Source organism: Alligator sinensis, unplaced genomic scaffold (assembly GCF_000455745.1).
Source record: "Alligator sinensis unplaced genomic scaffold, ASM45574v1 scaffold232_1, whole genome shotgun sequence".
NCBI classification, from domain to species: Eukaryota; Metazoa; Chordata; order Crocodylia; family Alligatoridae; genus Alligator; species Alligator sinensis.
Window position 1 is genome coordinate 183,324 of NW_005842517.1, and position 17,342 is coordinate 200,665.

At 41.8% G+C, this 17,342-nt stretch overlaps 1 long non-coding RNA gene across 1 annotated transcript; it reads right to left on the reverse strand.

Moving 5' to 3' along the window:
- Window positions 1-1,998: 1,998 nt before the first annotated feature.
- LOC112551593 lies at window positions 1,999-13,100 on the reverse strand. The gene is made up of 3 exons (XR_003095894.1): window positions 12,881-13,100; window positions 3,045-3,087; window positions 1,999-2,947 (listed from the first exon to the last, which is right to left on the reverse strand). It is a non-coding gene; the product is annotated as an uncharacterized LOC112551593 (long non-coding RNA).
- Window positions 13,101-17,342: the final 4,242 nt, after the last annotated feature.

A 17,342-nucleotide genomic window follows, 5' to 3' on the forward strand; every position in this document is an offset into this window, starting at 1 on the left:
GACATTTCTGAGGAATAGCCTCCTGAGCTGGATGGCAAGAATTGTTCTAATTGGATATTTAGACCTCTTTCTGTAAAAGCAGAGGAAGCGAATGCATTAAAACTGAGACTGCAATAATTCTTGGAGATGCCTTTTTAAATAAAAGGAGTGACACACAGGGCTGCTTATGAATGTAATTCATCTTTCTTCCATGGCCTTAGTCATTTGGCATAGATCAGGGTCACAAAAGGTACCTAATGCTGACATACGAGAGGGGTCAGTATACATTAGTTTCTTCAGCTTCAGTATAGATTATTTCCCCTTTATACTGACTTATTTCCATTTAGTCAAATAACAAATTGAAGCAACAACTGCAGAGAATCCAGCTTTTTATCATGGCATTCAGCTGCATATAAATGAGAGAGGTCCCAAATAGCTTGACATTAAGAGAGCATTTTTTCCTCTCTTACTGAATTGCTATCAGTGCCTGTGAAAGTTCATATTTTTGTGTCACACAGCCACTCCTCAAATGGTCTTTTCTGAATAGATCCACTGAGTTGGATCTACCAGCAGAAGCCTATGACTTCTGAAAGATAAGGTATTGCATGGTTATTAAGTCCTGGGGGGAAGAGGAAGAGAAAATCAATGATATTCCACAAGATTTTAAAATGGATAATTCATGTGTAGACAGATATCAAATTCTGTATGTGCTAGCCCATTCTTAGACATGTGATTGTGATCTCCCATCACTGTAAATCAAAAGTACTGATGTTCTATTAAAGGCAGTGGGGTTAGACCATGTAAAAGAAATCAGAATCTGGCCATATGTTTTAGTTTAGGCAGCAACACAAAAGATAACAGTAACTGGCTGTAGTCTCATAACAGCTAGGTAAGCCGTGTTGTTTTAAGAAATTATTACATTATAATATGGGGGGGTTGGATTGATAAATGTTATTTTGTGTTATCGTTTCCCTCAAGGATGCGTTTTGCTGCATTTTTTTAAATCTTATAATCGTCATTATATTACGTATTTATGCATTAGCTTTAAAAGCCACCATTCCTAAGGCAGTTTGGGTGATTTACAATAAAAGACCAAATGACCCCCAAGACGCCCCAAACAACACCTCAGAACTTAAAAACTCCGCTTGCCGTCCAGAGCAAGCTCTGGCCCCCCGCTCTCACTTCCCTGCTCATCATGCAGGCCTCCAGCATATCTCCACCATGCCTCCCAATCTCCGCTCACTTCTAGGTGTAGAAAACCTCTTCCTACTCCCACTTGCCTGTGTTTCACCAAGGGGAGCCCCTTGCATCCGACTCAGTATCTCTCACAATCCTTCCTCTTTCCTTCCCCTGCTTCACAGAGGGGATCTGGCTGTTCCCCCGAACCCAGAAATCCTCCCTCTCCCATGAGCAAGCACAGCATTTAGTTGAAAAGAAAGATAATAGGAATATAAGGAAACCCCCACTTTTGTCACCACCGCTGAAGGGGGACAGACTCTGGAGGGGCTGCAGGTCAGCCAGGTCCCCCTCTCTCCATTCAAGTGGCCTGAGTGGTGTCTAGTCTGAGCCCTGGTGCTCTCATCACAGCCCATTGCTAGTGTGGGAGAAGGAAAGGTGGATAATAGAAGCAGTAGTCAGCCCAGGGCAGCTTGCTAACTCTGGAGGGGTTTCAGGCCAGCTGTCCCTTCTCCCTTATTATACCTTTTCTTATAGGAAATGGTCTATTTTGTGCAATTCTGCGCAGCTGGCAGGGAGTGGGGGAACTGCAGACAGGACTGGTTTTTCAAACATTTCTGGCATAAAGCCTACTACCAACCTCCGTTCAACCAATATCCTCCCGAATGAGCAAGGCTATGCAGACTAGTAAATACAAGCAGCTGGAGACTATAATGAAAAGGACCCAAGCAAGTACTTTTGCCACTAACATAAGAACAGGAGGAACATGATAACCACAACCAGTTGCGATAAAGAATTCAATACATCAATTTTCTAGTCAAATTAAATGTATTGTAAAAGGAAATAAATAAAAAAGAGAATAATACCTTCCAGCACCAATCTTTTAGCACAGCAGCCAACTTTATATGCCCAAAACTACAAATTTGCTTTAATATTGGCAGGATTGGGGCCATAGATCCTGAAAAATTCAGTGGATGTCAGGAAGGGGTGAGGAGTATCTTATTGCTAATGATAAAGATAATTTTGCAGAAGAAATGACAGATATAGAGTAACTCACATCACATTGTAACTCTAGATCCGTGCAGAGAATTCTGCAGTGTCATTGGTAACACAGGCAGAAATAAGACTTGTTGTATTCATGTCTCTATGGCTTGACAGTAACTTTTCTTTTTTTTAAACACATCACACGTTTTATTGAAGTTCTCCCAAATGTCTTGGATCAATTTAAAATAAAAATGTACATGGATGTCAATTATAATTAATAATGAAAGCACTTCCAAGAAATCTACATGTTCAATTACCCAGCCTGCAGCATAGTTCATGCTGAGAACCACCACTGCTGAGACATCTGAGCATACAGGGCATGCTGTTTAAAACTGATTAGTCACAAATGTGCATCACACACAACGTTATATTTATGTAGATCCAAAGCAGTGAAAATCCTTATTTCATGCAGGATGCACAGGCTTATCTGAAAAGGAGGGATCTGTCTTGCTTCTGTACAAAATGTTGACAAAATTCTTTGTGCTCGATCCTTGGATACACACAGTTTACACTTGAGGCAGTCGGACAGGAGAAGTTTCCTTCTGAGGTGCCCTTTAGATGTAATCTAGCATCTGGAAAGTGGAATGGAGCCTTCCATTGGCATGATCCAAAGCTTCTGCCATGTCAGAAGCTGTCTTCACTTGCCTTTCTTGGCCGTCTTGCACAACTACGGTATCCGAAAGCAACCAGAACAGCAGCCAAGGATTCAATCTTGTGACTCCAAAAGCAGCTGGAGTGGGTCCAAGCCCTGTTGTGAGAGGGAGAATAACAGGAGCTGGAACATAAATATCTTTCATTGCTAATTTCCATAGAATGTAATTGGGAAGTCACAGCAAGTGAATTACCTTTATTCCATAGAAGCTCTGGCTCCATATAAATGGTTTCTCTCTGTAAAAGACACATTTCCACATTTTCTTTGAGACAGAGCCATTATTTTAATGAGTGCTATAAAAATAAATTGAGGTTTTAGAAAGCTTCAGCCTTTTACTGTTTCTCTAGTTTTCTGTACAAACTCTGATAAAGGTCGGCATCCATTTTCCAGCACCATGTTCTTGCATCTGTTTTTAACTTCACTACCTTTTCCCCTTGTGTTCTGAATGTTGTATTTGCATTATGATACACAGTACAAGAAAAATATATCTCTGAATGTCGTCTACAGTAAAAGTGAATGTTGCTGTTTACATTCTGCTTTAACTAGTCAGGTAACTGCTAGCTATAGCGGGATGTAATACTCAAGGCAAGTATTTTTTCCAAAAATGTTTCAGGGTGATGACCAAGACTTTATTTTGAAATATGAAAGAAAATGAAAAATCACTTTAATGTAACTGGGCTGAAATGCTCACATTTGCAATCACAATGCATTTAACTACTGTTGACAAATTGGAAAGGCTTCAGAACAAAACTACAGGAAAGATTCCAAACCGAGAAAATTTGCCTTACTGAGAGAGCAAAGATGATTGATCTATTTAAGCTTTTCTAAGATATGAAAGGACTTGATCAGTGCCTCTAATAAGTACTGACATTGGCCGTATATTTCCAAGAGAAGAGGGCTCTTTAATTTAGTGAAAAAGAACATAGTAAATGTTAATGGCCTGAGCCTGAGAGTAGACACAATCAAACCAAATTTTAACAAGGCAGGTAATTTAAGAGTGAAGGTAGATTCTTCATCACTTAAAGTTTTTAGATCAAGATTGGATGTCTTTTCTAAATTAATAGATACCTTAACTCAAAGTTACAGGCTTGATTAAGGTATCACAAAGTGAAGTTTAAACTTGTGTTCTATAGTAAAGCAAACTAGATTAAAGCAAAGTTGTTTTTTTTTTAAACCTGACAGTGAGACAAATAAAAAAGGTATGCCCCCCTGCCCTAGGAAAAGATCATTCTTAGGGATTACATGCAGTACAGCACCCCAAATTTTTAATTTCAAATGTGAGACAGTGTTCCTAAGTGAATAGTTAGTACAGCTATGAGCAGAGAGAGGTAGTTAAGACATCGTCCATGTTTGATGTCTGTTTGAAGTTAGACTGTTGTTTTTCTAATAAGTTCTGAATAGGCTAATAATAAAATGCATTATTACATGACTGCTGTATCTCTGTGCATGAGTGTATGTGCCATGTGGATTAATCTCATGTTTAATTTGAATTCTGGCAGTTGGATATTATTATGGATTTCATATCTAAGTACCCAGTAAAAAGATCTGGTTGGCAAATAAAGCATATATCCCTTCATAACACTTACCAGAATTAACTCAGAAATATGTTTTATCTCCCAAATTCACAAACAGGTATAATATCAAGCTTTCTCATGTAACTGAAGCAAACATATTATGTACCACCAACTTAGAAGTTGTAATTCATACTCCAACTGTAAGGAATGTGAATTCCCTGCGTTTCCTTAGACCAATTATTCTTACTTTTTCAGATAATATGACCTTTTCTATATGGAGGCCACCTCAGGTCTCTCTATACATTTAGCCTCAATCTAGCTGGGTACCCATTCTTTTTTAAATAAGTTGGAAGAGTAAACGGGTTGTAGGGCTCCAATCAGTAGCTTGAGAACCAAAAGATAAAGTATAATGTGCATACTATTTTAGACTTTTTCCTCAGTCTCAGCTGCCAAAAAGGGTTCAAAATTTCAAATTACTGTAATGGGATGAGATTTGAGAGTCCAAAATCTAGCTAGCATCATTAATTTCTCACTGTCATTAACAAATAAATAAATATATTTTGGATAACACTAAAGCTGATTGAGGAATTTTCTGCAAACACTGTCTTCCAGCTGGAAAAAGTGGTTTTCACAAATTTAAAATTTTTCTCAGGTGAAAATTTGCTGGTTTTCTGTTTTAAAAAAGTACTTTCTATTAGAAAAATCAAATAGTCTTGAAATTAAACTGTTTGGCATCAAGATATATATCCGCCTGAACTCTTGCAATGCCTCATGGAAGTTATCATTTGAATGTTTTGTGCCCCTGTTTGCTTCTGTGGGTTGAGTTTCTGAGCCAGACTATATTTCCCATGATGCAAGTAAAAACTAGGTGTCAGCCATTCCTTTATCCCTTTAGATGTTACTTGAATTGAGGTTATTTGTTTGAAAGATGCCACTTCTTGGACTTTATGCTATGAACTAGTCTTTAAAAATGGAGAAGCTTAAAAATAAATGCAGAATATTTGCGTCTCAAAGAAATTTCTGCAGATCCTTTGCTAGCAGTTTTTCAAAGCCTTCTCTGGATTAGAAGCACATACAATTGTCATGCACAGAGGGTTTGACATAGGAGCTGCCTGTATAATTTCTTTCAAATGATAAAATGATCAGAGTTCTTGGCACCTCACAGGATCACAACTTCACAGACGGACATGGCAAAGGCAAAGTTCCATATTATTCTGGTGAGTGAACTGAAGAGTTGAGTACCTGGCTTAAAAGAGCCAATTGTGCCTCCCAAAAGAGAAAGGCGGGTCAAACTACATATTTGCCGTGTACAGAATAAGAGAACAAAGGAAAGACTGTTCTGAAATAATAGATTCCGCATCTGCAACAGTCATTTAAGCTTTACAACAATTATCTTTGTTCTCTGATCATCCACCTCTCCCATTATTCCCACCCCCTCAGATTGTTTCAGCAATTAGTCAAAAAAAAAAAAAAAGAGAGAGAGAAATGGGACAGTTAGAGGGGGTGTAAAATCGGGTCTCCTACCTCACTTTGCATCTGCTGGCACAGCTTTTGGGATTTCCAAATACTTTCTAGATCTGTCACAGATCGAGTGGTCTACCCAACACTCTAGAAAATTTAAGCTGGATTGCCACATTGTGGGGAAAAATTAACCTCCTGAAGAGTGGATTCAATTCCATTAGGCTGAGCTGCCTGTTAAGAACATCTCTGAACATATGGCTCCCTGCTGATTCCCATTTAAAAACTATCTTAACTGATTAATGAGAGAAATAAAAGCTTATTCCGAAGCATTTACTATAGCTGTTGAAAGAACTTTATTCCAATTGCCTATAAAAACATGAAGGATGACGGACAGACAGACAGACAGACATTTTTTATAAGGTCTTAAGAGTCTCTTCAACCTGATGATCATGCTTCCCTATGTGGTTAGCAGATTTACAGGTTTAAAGTTGCTAGATGACAACTCCAGTCACATCTATTTTCATTAAACAATGGGGTTTAACTTTGGAATCAAGACCTTAACGTATCTAAAACTCGCCAAGTGTCTGGTTTTCTATTTTACAATATTATTTTATTATTTCTATAGATGCTCCTAAGCCAAAAACTTGCATGAGGCTCCCAGTGTCAGGCACTGAAGGAGGGCTCTGGGGAAATGGGAGGACTGGGTGCAGCTCCCTAGGGACATGGGGGAAGCAGGGGTGCTGATGTTGTTCCCCAGGGGCACAGGTGCATCTGGAGCTGGATTACAGCTCTGTCAACCTTTTCCAGGGTGCCAGAGCCATGGGCACCAAGGGGCAAAACCCAGGGGACAGCACTGACACCATGGTGATCCAGGCACAAGACCCCGATGCCATACTTTCAACCTCACAGGTGGCCCTGAGACGAGCACCTGTTTTCTGACAGACCTTATGCCCTCTAAATCTGGGGGGAAGTCACATGCCCAGAGACACCATTTCCTATACTGGGGCCAAGGATGTTCCAGGTCCTTTCTTCCAATGGCTCCTCAGAGGCCCTGCCACTGACACAGAGCCCATGCACCAGTCCTCCTGGTCCCAGCACAGGGAGCTGAAGAGTGAACACTCCCACTCCTGCTTCCACCACGAAGAGACCAAATATTACTACTGAGGGCAATGGGCAGCAGGGCTATCCTCAGATGGCATTAAGTACATAGCAGAATCAGTCCTCTGGGTCCTCAGGAGGTGAACACTTGTGTCAATAATCGCCGCAATGGACAAGGTGTCTGTCCGGAGGTGACAGATCATTACATTGGAGCCAGAAATAATACTTGAGCTTGAGCGTTATCACCAGTCTTAAAGCCATGCCATTAAAACATGTGACACCCTTCCAGGACTCAAGACCTTCTTGGGGACCATCTCCTACAGAAGGCACTGGGCATAGACCATATACAGATGTTCAAAGAACCAGGGGAGGAATTGATCCAAGTTGCATGGTTTTCTCTAAGCCTAGTTTAGATTAGGAGTGAACAGTATACATGTTCACCCTTTGGGGGCAGGGGGTTGCACACAGGCAGCTTTCACTGGCCCTACAGGTAGAGGGTACCCCTGTATACCCCCGAGCATCCCCTGTATGATCCCCAGGGTGTCGGAGACTGCCAAGTGCAGCCAAGCACCTGGGCCACCCCTGATTGGCTGGGAGGAAGCTCAGATTCTCTCAGTAGGTGAGCAAGGCCCTGAGAGAGGGCAGGGAGGTATGTGTAAGGCAGATTTATTTTCTCACAGACTGTTCCCAAGGTCAGGGAAGGTAGGGTGAGCTTAGTGCCTCAGGTGTGTGGAAGGAAGGTTAAGAGTGACTGGTCTGCCTAGTGCCTAAAGACAGAAACCTCTTGAGCAAATGGTGTGCTGGGTCCCTGCGCTTTGAGCAGTTAGGGTGGGACAATTCACTGCCCTCCCTCTCCCCCCCCCACCCCCAATACCCCTGCATCTGTGAACCATGCACCCTGCTTCTCGGCTTCTCAGCCACGATGGCCTGGGAAAGAGCTGTGACTATGGGGATGGCCTATAGTAGCTTGGGCTGGTGAGGGTCTCATTGTGCCACTACCTGCCCACTCTGCTGGTTGTGGGCACAGCCCACCTGCTTCCCTTCCTCACCCCCCCCCTTTTCCGCCAGGGGCTTCCCATTTCCCCCGGTGCCTGGGTCCCTGTCATGGCTGCATGGAGTGGGGTAAGAGCTGTGCCATCCCAGGTAGGAGGGCCTCCTCGATTGGTGCCAGCATCTTCACCAGGACTGGGGTGAAGGAAGGTGGGTCATGGGTGCTGTGGGTCATGCTGCAGCAGTAGCAGGGGGCTGGGGTGTGCTTTGTGTGACTAAAAGGGGGCAGCAAGGACGTGATGGAGTGGGAGTGAATCACCTGTAACAGCTGTGTTGGGAACAGCATCCCAGGGACCACGTGTTCAGAGGCAGTCTGCAGGGTTGAGGATGGGGGCAGGGACAGGGGATTCCCACATAGTGGAGGGATGGGGTCAGGGTCCAGGCAACATCCATAGTATTGGAGTTTTCCCCCTGCTCCTGCGCACCATGCTCCGTGCTCCCAACAATTGTAAAGAAGATGTCAAGAAAGATCAGATCCAGCTGCATGTGCAACTCTGCTCCCAGATCCTGTGATGATCAAGAGACTAGTACTAAATGGACTGGAGTATTCCCTCTCATTCCAGCTGAGTGTGGCCCCTGCTCCAGAGTAACTGGGACTCTACTGGCCAGGCCACCCCCCACCCAGTCTTGAACTTTCTGGAGGTTTCCAGCAGATACCCCATGCTATGGTCTTGAAATTTCCAGTGTTCCCACCTGGAACACTGGGGCAGCTGGACATGCCCCAAGGCTGAAGTTTCCAGAGGCACCCGCCTGCTTGCCCCAGCTTGGATGCTCGGTGGCCCCCCTCCCCTGGCCCTAGTTCTCCAAGACCCCTGTAGCTGTGGATCAAGAAACCCAGGTGCACATGGCCCAGGTACCTGCCCGCAGCAGCCAAGCTGCAGAGGTCACAGGATCGTCTTTGTGCAGGCCCAGTCCCAATGTTCAGCCACCCTCCACCCCGATGCACCAGTTCCTGCTCGGGGATTCTGGATCCCAGCTTCTCCTATGGTTCTGCCTACTATTACATAGATTATGATATATTAAGTGGTAGATTATGGTATATTAAGTGCATGTATTATTACTTCTATCAGGGTACCTTTTAAGCCAGTTTGAACTGATGATAAACCTGCTTATACATTGTGATTGATTGTAAGCAGAGTTGACTTGAATCATTCATGCTGTCTGAGTGATTAAAATTCTCCAGATGGATCTTCAAAATACAAAGGTCATATAATTGGTCCCCCTTTAAGAGAGAAATTCTTTCTTCAGGGTCTACACACACTTATATATATATGTACTTCAGTCTGGAGAGCCTTTGTGCTGTAATTGGTCCCAGGTTAGAAGAGTGGTCTCCGCTTGAAAAAAAGACAGCACATTCACTTTGTACTTAGTACTGCACCATATTATTACACTTTCATATCATGCTTATGAACTCCATAAGAGCAGCAAAGACCTCTATTATGAAGTTGTAATATAAAAAGCTTAATGCTCTATGCTATGTTTTTAATCTCATTTTTTCTGCTCCTTTTAATTCTTTCTTTAAAGAGACCCAGACTGCTGTGAAGTTTTGGTTTCTATTAACTGCAGATGTATCTACAGGAAACAACATAGAAAATATGCCTTTAAAAAGATGCCAGACTTTACATTTTTTTAAATATATAAATAATGGAAAGAAATACTTTTGATGATGATATTTAAAAAAATGTAAGTGCAAACTGAAAAAAGGTCTTCTACTTCAAAGCTGTCCTCCATTTTTTTACTTTTTATTTTCTAATTTTTAAATGTATTTGGAATAGTTGATAAAGTCAGGTGATCTCTTCTCCTGCCCTACCTCCCCTCCCCCCCCCCTTTTTTTGTCTCCCCCATCTTAGTGACTCACAATCAGAGGGGGAAATTCAGCCCATATGGAGACCAAGTACAGGCCCTTGAAACAGAAACTGGTTGCCTGCTACTGAGACGAATTTCACTAACAGATTGTTAGGCTGCATGTGTTACCTTCTGAATGTTAATAGTATAATAAACACAAATGTCTCCTTTTTAGGAAACTTTTTAGATAATGTTATGGCAATAAGTATGAAACAATCCCTCAGTCGCATCAGTTCGTGCTCAGCCCTCTCAGGTCTGTATTTTCCCATAACCCTCTCTATATTTGGTTTTGTTGACTTCCAATAGTTTCTTCAATAGAACTGAAAAAATTCTTCCCAGCCTTGTTGAAAGTCTGGTCATCTTCATATACTCACTAGCCCTGATCTTTCTTCCCTGAGAGACTTCTCAATTTGCCATTATCTAATACTTTAACATACTCTATAGGCCACGAATAAAACTACTGAATAAAATAAATTTCTATGGCACCACACTGGCTACTTCCCTATATGTGGCTACATACTGTTAGCCTTAGCAGACAGTGTTCAGTCTCTGTACCAATATTCCCATCCTAACCAAATTCAACTTTTCTCAAATAAGTCTTCACAAGAAACTGGATTGAAGCTTTACTCAATTCCAGGTGTGACATAACTGTAGTCTTATCATCACTTAATTAAAATGCTATACAAAAAAGAATAGTTTGTCTGACAAAGTTCATTTAATAAATTCGCCCCAAAATGCTTCTATTTGTTTATGATTCTGGCAGTCTGTAAATGTTTTTCCCTTAACTTTTTTTTTCTCTACAGCCTCACTTTCTTTTCTTTCTTATAAAATTATTTGCCCTCTTTCACTCTTTCTATCATTTACTTCTCATTATTTTCCTCATGTTTTCTGTGGAAAGAGCAGGACATGAGATGTTATTACTGTGCACCTGTCCTGAAGAGGCTCAGGTATCAAGGTCACCTTTCTCTGTTTTGTTCAATATGTGAGCAATATGAAAAGACAAAAAACATCTAAAGCTTGCATCTCTTTATTTAATGAAGAGATTTTCATTATAAGTCTTTGATTTTAAAAAGAAGGCTTAAGAACCAATACATACTGCTGTATAATTTAATTAAAAATATTTGTCAAAGAAAGGGAAGAACTTTGGGCCAGAGTCATTATTGATAGTACAAAGTTCTAGTCGATGTAGTGTAGATTTAATCAAGGATGATTTTCCATTTTAAAATATAGAATGCAATGATTTCAAGGTAACTGTACAGCCACATACTAGTGGGTGTTAGGGAAAGTGTAGCATTTATTCAGTCTCTGTGATCTACTAGCACAATGGGGAAAAATAGGGCAAATTTAGAAATCCAGAGAAATGAAAGAGAATAAAAAACAGTTGCAGATCATGACAAGTTAAGGGGATGATCCTATTCACAAAGGAAACCTTAAAAAAACTTTTGAGTTTTAAGAGAGAACAAAATTTCATTCAGTACTTCACACCATTATTCCCTCCACTAAACACACAAAGGTTGCTCTGTGTAATATAAAGACTGGCAATGTAGTAAAACACTAATATGGATTTTCACAAACTAAATCAGTGATTTTGCTTAATTTCTGTTTCCTACCATATATGTAATTTGTGAGAATTTACATATTGTCCAATATGAAATACCCATTGTATTATTTGTAGCATCAAAGGAAGGAGCAAGACATAGTAGGAAGTTACAGAAGAAGGGACAAATCCCTGTTTATACAGGGAAATTCTCCAAAAGGCCTCAGCATCACAGCCATCAGCTACTTTTTAAAAGTCGTTTTCTTCTGAGTATTTAATGAAGAGATGGGGGGGGGGGGGCGCGTTTCCCAGGACTCAATAATAGAGTAAAAATTAATTTTTGATTGTCTCATGGGATCTGCTACCCTCTCATACCTGGGTATTACTGTTGTAATGCCCTATCACTATCACCATAATTTAGTCATGTGTCAAAACCAACTCACTAACTAGAATAACTTACTCAGTATTTGAAGAACTGATCCCTGTTCTCTGTCTCTAGTTTCCTATGTCTGTGTTTTCTCCTGTACAAGGAAGGCTCAGACTCATTCATGCACAATTTTGCACTTGCACCAGTGGAGGTTGTGGTGACAGAGGCTGTAGTTTTAGAGAGACTCCCTTACTTGGATTTAAAAAACTGCAAAATGGGAGTCAGTCAGAGCCAGACAGGATCTGCACAGTTGCATACTGCCCCATAATTAAAGTGTGCTGTTCTCTACCACATATGCCTGTGTTTATTGAAACCCCATGATCACAAGAAAGGCCAACAAAAGCTGGCCTCAACCGCAGTATTACCTCCTTCCCTCTCCCTGAGGTGCAAGCTGAAAGTTTGCTTTTGACTGATCATCTGCACTGAAAAAAAAAAAAACTTTGTTGCCTCTGAGACATGCTCATAAATTCGGCACTACCAAAGCTGGGATCTTCACCCCTTGATGAGAGCATTTTTTCATATTGCTAGCATATTGTTGAGATCCTAGAAGCTGAATTGCTGTCTTCAGGCAGTATAATTTTTTTGAAGCGCTACATTCCAGATCATTAAAAACTGCACTAATTTTCCTTGTTGAAACAAACATTTCTGAAATGAATAATGAATTGCAATGGATTTGCTCTGTCACTTGTTATGGCACTTAACAGAGAAGTTAGTTCTATGTTTGACTTACCATTGCTCTTCAGCATGCTTTGCTACTAATCTTTTGTACAAATAAATTCTAAGAACACTATCAGACCTACCAACACGAACAAGATATTCAGACAAGTCCCTTTAAAATTTAAGACTCATTGTACCAAAAGAGGTCAGGGGATAAAAAGCAAACATCACAGTTGAGGAAGCAGTAAGATTAATAGCCAAGTCTAAATGAGAGCAACAATAGAAACCAGTTATTTTAAAAGGTAGCACAATAGGTTGAATAATCAGCACTATAAAACAAAATTCTGGCCCCAGCCTCTGGCCAGAAGAGTAACTAGGAGCTCCCCTTGCCCCTCCGTGTGTAGGCACATGAGCTAGCTGAAATCCCATTACATACATACCCCCTCTTACTTCCAGCAGTCCTCTGTAAGCTCTTGGTATCCAAAATGGAGAAGAAAAGAGCAGGATGAGGGTTGGGCCATTGGTCTGCCTCCCACTTAGCATCAGCAGAATTGGTGGGCAACGGTTCTTCAAAGTGACGAAACTGCTGTGTCAGTGAATATTACCTGGGAGCCCCAAAGAGAAATTCTGAGTGGCTCAGCTAGATTCCTTCCTCGGCCGCTCCAGCTGCTGTGCCCAGTGGAGTTGAGGGCGCTTTGTGAAACATGTAAACACTCCAGGAGCCAATAAAAATACATGAAATAAGAGGAAGACTAAGTACATTCACAGCTTTAGTTCATTTTAACCAAGCAGACTAGATTAATTTTTGGTGAACATCCAGAAAACATCCAGTTTTGTTTCTACTTCAGTTCTCTGCTTGATTCTCATCCTGCAGAAGTGCTGGGCTAGATGGTGCGGAGTATCCACCATCCCTACCAACTTCAGTGGAAGGAGTGCTCAGCACCTTGCAAGATCAATCTTGTAGTCCTGGTGCTATGGTCTCACTGAAGTTTTTGCCCTCCAGGAAAATTCTGTCAGCCTGTCTATCAGCCCATCCATATGGGAATAACAACAAAATATTACATTCAGAAACCATGTAGCTCGTCAGCTACAACACCAGAAGGCCCCAGGGACCCCAGAGTAACCATTACTATAGAGTACAGCAACTATTGTCATAGCAGAATTGTATTCCTACTGCTAGAGTTGTCAGTTGTTTCTGGGCTTTCCTGATCTTAATGCTGCTACAATCATGTGTTGTTTACTGGCAAACACCTTTCTTATCATACTTATTATTGTTTTGTATTCTACACACAATTTGTTTTCCACTCTCACTCAGGTAAATTGGTACCCAGGAGTTGTGCTCCGTCTTGACCTTTTGTATCTTTCTTACTCCTGCCCTCCTCCGACCAGCACCCTAGGGCAGCCAGGGTACAGGAGCCAGCCCTGCTCACTTTATACCATTGGTGATGCATAGGGGGTGCACACGTGTGCACGTGCACCCCCTGAGATTGGGCGATGCTGCCAGCGGTGCTCGCTGGCAGTTGCCACTCACCACTCCCCCCCGGTGCACGGATGTCTGCGGGTGGTTGCTGATCACCGCTAGCCGCCACCAGTGGTCACCAATTGATGGTTGGCATTTACCACCACCCCCTGCCGCCAACACAGCTGCAGCCGCCTGTGGGAGCCCTGCTCGCCACCACCATGCCCCTGCCACCGCTGCCACCATCTATGGGTGGTTGCCATGCCCTCCCAGACTTTGGAGGCATGTAACATTCATGCTTTATACTCTAAAGCAGTGGTTTTCAACCTCTTTTGTATCAGGACTCCATTGTAAACATCAATGGCCAGTGCCCCCCACTCCCACCCCCAACCCCCCACACTGTGTGGGACAGGGAGGGGGGCGTATGGGGTGGGAAGCCCCCAAGCAGCCCTTCGCAGGCTGGAACTCTACCAGTCTGCAACGGAAAAGCCACAGTTTCCCATGGTTTTTCTCCTTTAAAGGAGAATCCATTTTTAAAGTTTGTTGATCCATTTTTTAAGTCTCTCTGTTACCCTTTCATGTATTCTTGCATCCCAGTTTTGGGTCACGACCCATGGGTTGAGAAACACTGTTCTAAAGCACTCAAGGGAATGGAGTCAATGTAGACAACCCGCCTCTCATTTTGTTGATATCATTCTCCTTTGCTAGACATAGAGGGGTAGCTTGGACTAAGAATAGCACTGGGGGATGATGAACCAAAAGTGTTTTCTCTCATAAATATGATTATCATAATAGTCTGTTCAAACATGGGGACTCAGCGTGCATTCTACTGAACACTGGAAAGGACATTTTGAGTGTACTAATGTAGTTAATATTTATGTCTGCTTTGATGTGGTTTGGAGGAAAAGATTGTACTTAGCTGTAAAATCCAGTATGAAGGCCTGATTATGTAAGGTGATAACGTAGCCTTGATTCCTAAATAATGAATCATTAGACAGGGACTTTGATGCCCTACCAACAAATATAAGACTTTCTCGACTTTCTCAACAGGTAAAATTAAGGCAGTACTGGGCACCAGGGCTGTGCAAAACTTCAGTCCTTGATTTGATTCAGAGTGGATTCAGCCTAATTCAGTGGCTGAATCTCCAAATCTGAATGAAATCAGGAGACTCTTTAATCTCTCTGAATTGAATTGGAACCCTCTAAATCGATTCAGAAAAATTTGGAAAGATTCAGCGATTTAGACATAGACACAGCTTTAAATGTTTTTTATACACACCTCAAGGTATCAGGCAGCTGGTGCCTGCTGAGATGCTGGGGCAGATGGAGCATCCCACAGGAGCGTGGGGGGCTCCCCAGTGCGCTCAGCAGCGGACCACAAGGACTTCTGGTCCACTTCAGGGTCTGCTGGAGAGCACACAGGGCCTGCCCTCCCCCATCCCATGTCCCCTTGGCTTGGTGACTGGTGCTTCCTGGGCCATGGGGGGGCACCTGGGGTCCCCCCATGGCCAATCGCTGAGCCAGGGGGGTGCAGGGTGGGGGTCCAGCATGCTCCCCAGCAGACCCAGAAGTGGACCAGAAGTACTTCTGGTATACTTCTAGGTTTGCCGCCAAGCACATGGAGGACCCCTGCCCCCCCCACCCACTTGTGTGGAATGCTCTATCTGCCCCAGCATCGCAACGTTCACGAGCTGCATCTGGTACCTTGAGGTACGTAGAAAAAACACTTAAAGCTGTGTCTATGGCTGAATCGCTGATTCTCCAAATCGGCATCGAATCTTCAGATTCAGATTCAGCCGAATCGAATCGGGGACAGTGATCCAAATCAACAAATCGAATCATCGTCCCTGATTCAGGCCGAATCCGAATCCAAATCAAATATGGCCCATTTTGCACACCCCTACTGGGTGCATATCTCCTTTGCAAACAAAGGAAAGTGGGGGCAGGGAGAGAGTTGCAGACAAGGAGCAGCTGCCTTTTCAGAACATGCAGTACTACAACAAATCTCTTGCTCCCTCTTAAGTATTTCCATAGTCCTTGTCATGGTCATCCTACCCCAAACTGCTATTGAAAAAGCCTTAGTAATAACTTGTCTCAAAACAGCAGCATTTACGTCCACATATAAGGGATTCAGCCTCGAGCAAAAAACGGAAATCTGTATTTTGGATATAGAGACTACCAAAGCAAAACACTAAAGCAGATAGTCCTAGAGTATAGATTATTTGGTATTTGAATGAGGGTCCAAATCTGGTTTTGATATATTCAGTTAGAACTATGCTTATTCTATCTCAATTATTTTTCCCTCCCAGAATGAAATATACAATAATATGCTTGTTGCCTTTACTGGAATATATCTTTTCAATGGCTTACAACAGTTCTTATATACAGTACAGTATAGGCTTGATGTAGATCAAGGCCTGAAGCAACATTCTAAAAGCAAACACTTCTCTTTATAGAAGAAACTGTAATGGTCCAGCTACCACTGATTTTAAAATCTTTCCAATTTTCAGGGCTGACAGCTGTCAAAATCTAAGTTGTCAAAGGAAATCAATAATGTTTTCAATGAAAAAAAAAACCATTTGACAATATTTTACGTAGCTAGGAAGCTTGTTGGAAGTTGCAATGCTTACATTTTCATTTTTCTAAAATTGTTCAAGAACTGATTTCTAGAACAGCTCCACTTCCAGCTCTACTTTTCTATAGCTCCCAAGAATATTATTTACTCCTTCCCCTCCAATGCACAAATGAAATAGCACATGTAAGTATGGACCTGACATGTTTCTTCCTAGCTGCATCTGAGCAGTCCCTGGTGGCAGAACATCGTGAGAGTAACAATCTGGCCAGAGAATCCAACCTACAGAATTCCATCATGAGAGAGAGCATGGCCAGAGCATTCAGCCAGTAGAGATGAATAGGAGCAGGAGGCACCTCAAAGACAACTCTTATGAAACACCTATATAGTATGCTGTTTGCTAAAAGGAAGGAAATGGGAAAGAATTAAGTACAAGTATAAAGACAATGATATTTGTAATCCATTACGACTTCTGAGAAATAGAAGGTACATTTTACCAGATGGTGGTATGTTACTATCCAATACCACTGATGTATGTATACATCACAACATAGTATAAGAATAATTTTTAACCCCAATACAGAGCAACAATAATATGATTAAAACTCTGAGGTTTTAATTTTGTTTCTGTTTTAAAAAAAATCCTTTTCCTGTTCTTCTTTAGATGCCAAATATTTCTTGGCTTTATCATAATGAAAAAAATTGTCTTACCCTTAAGTAACCCAGAACATATTTTCATTAAAAAAAAAAAAAAAAAAGAAAATTGCCTGCCCTCAATGTTGTTCAACTTCAATCTCAATAAATTCTGATTACATTATTTAGACTTTTCACCAATAAATCATAGCTCTGTAGATTCATAGATGTTAGGATC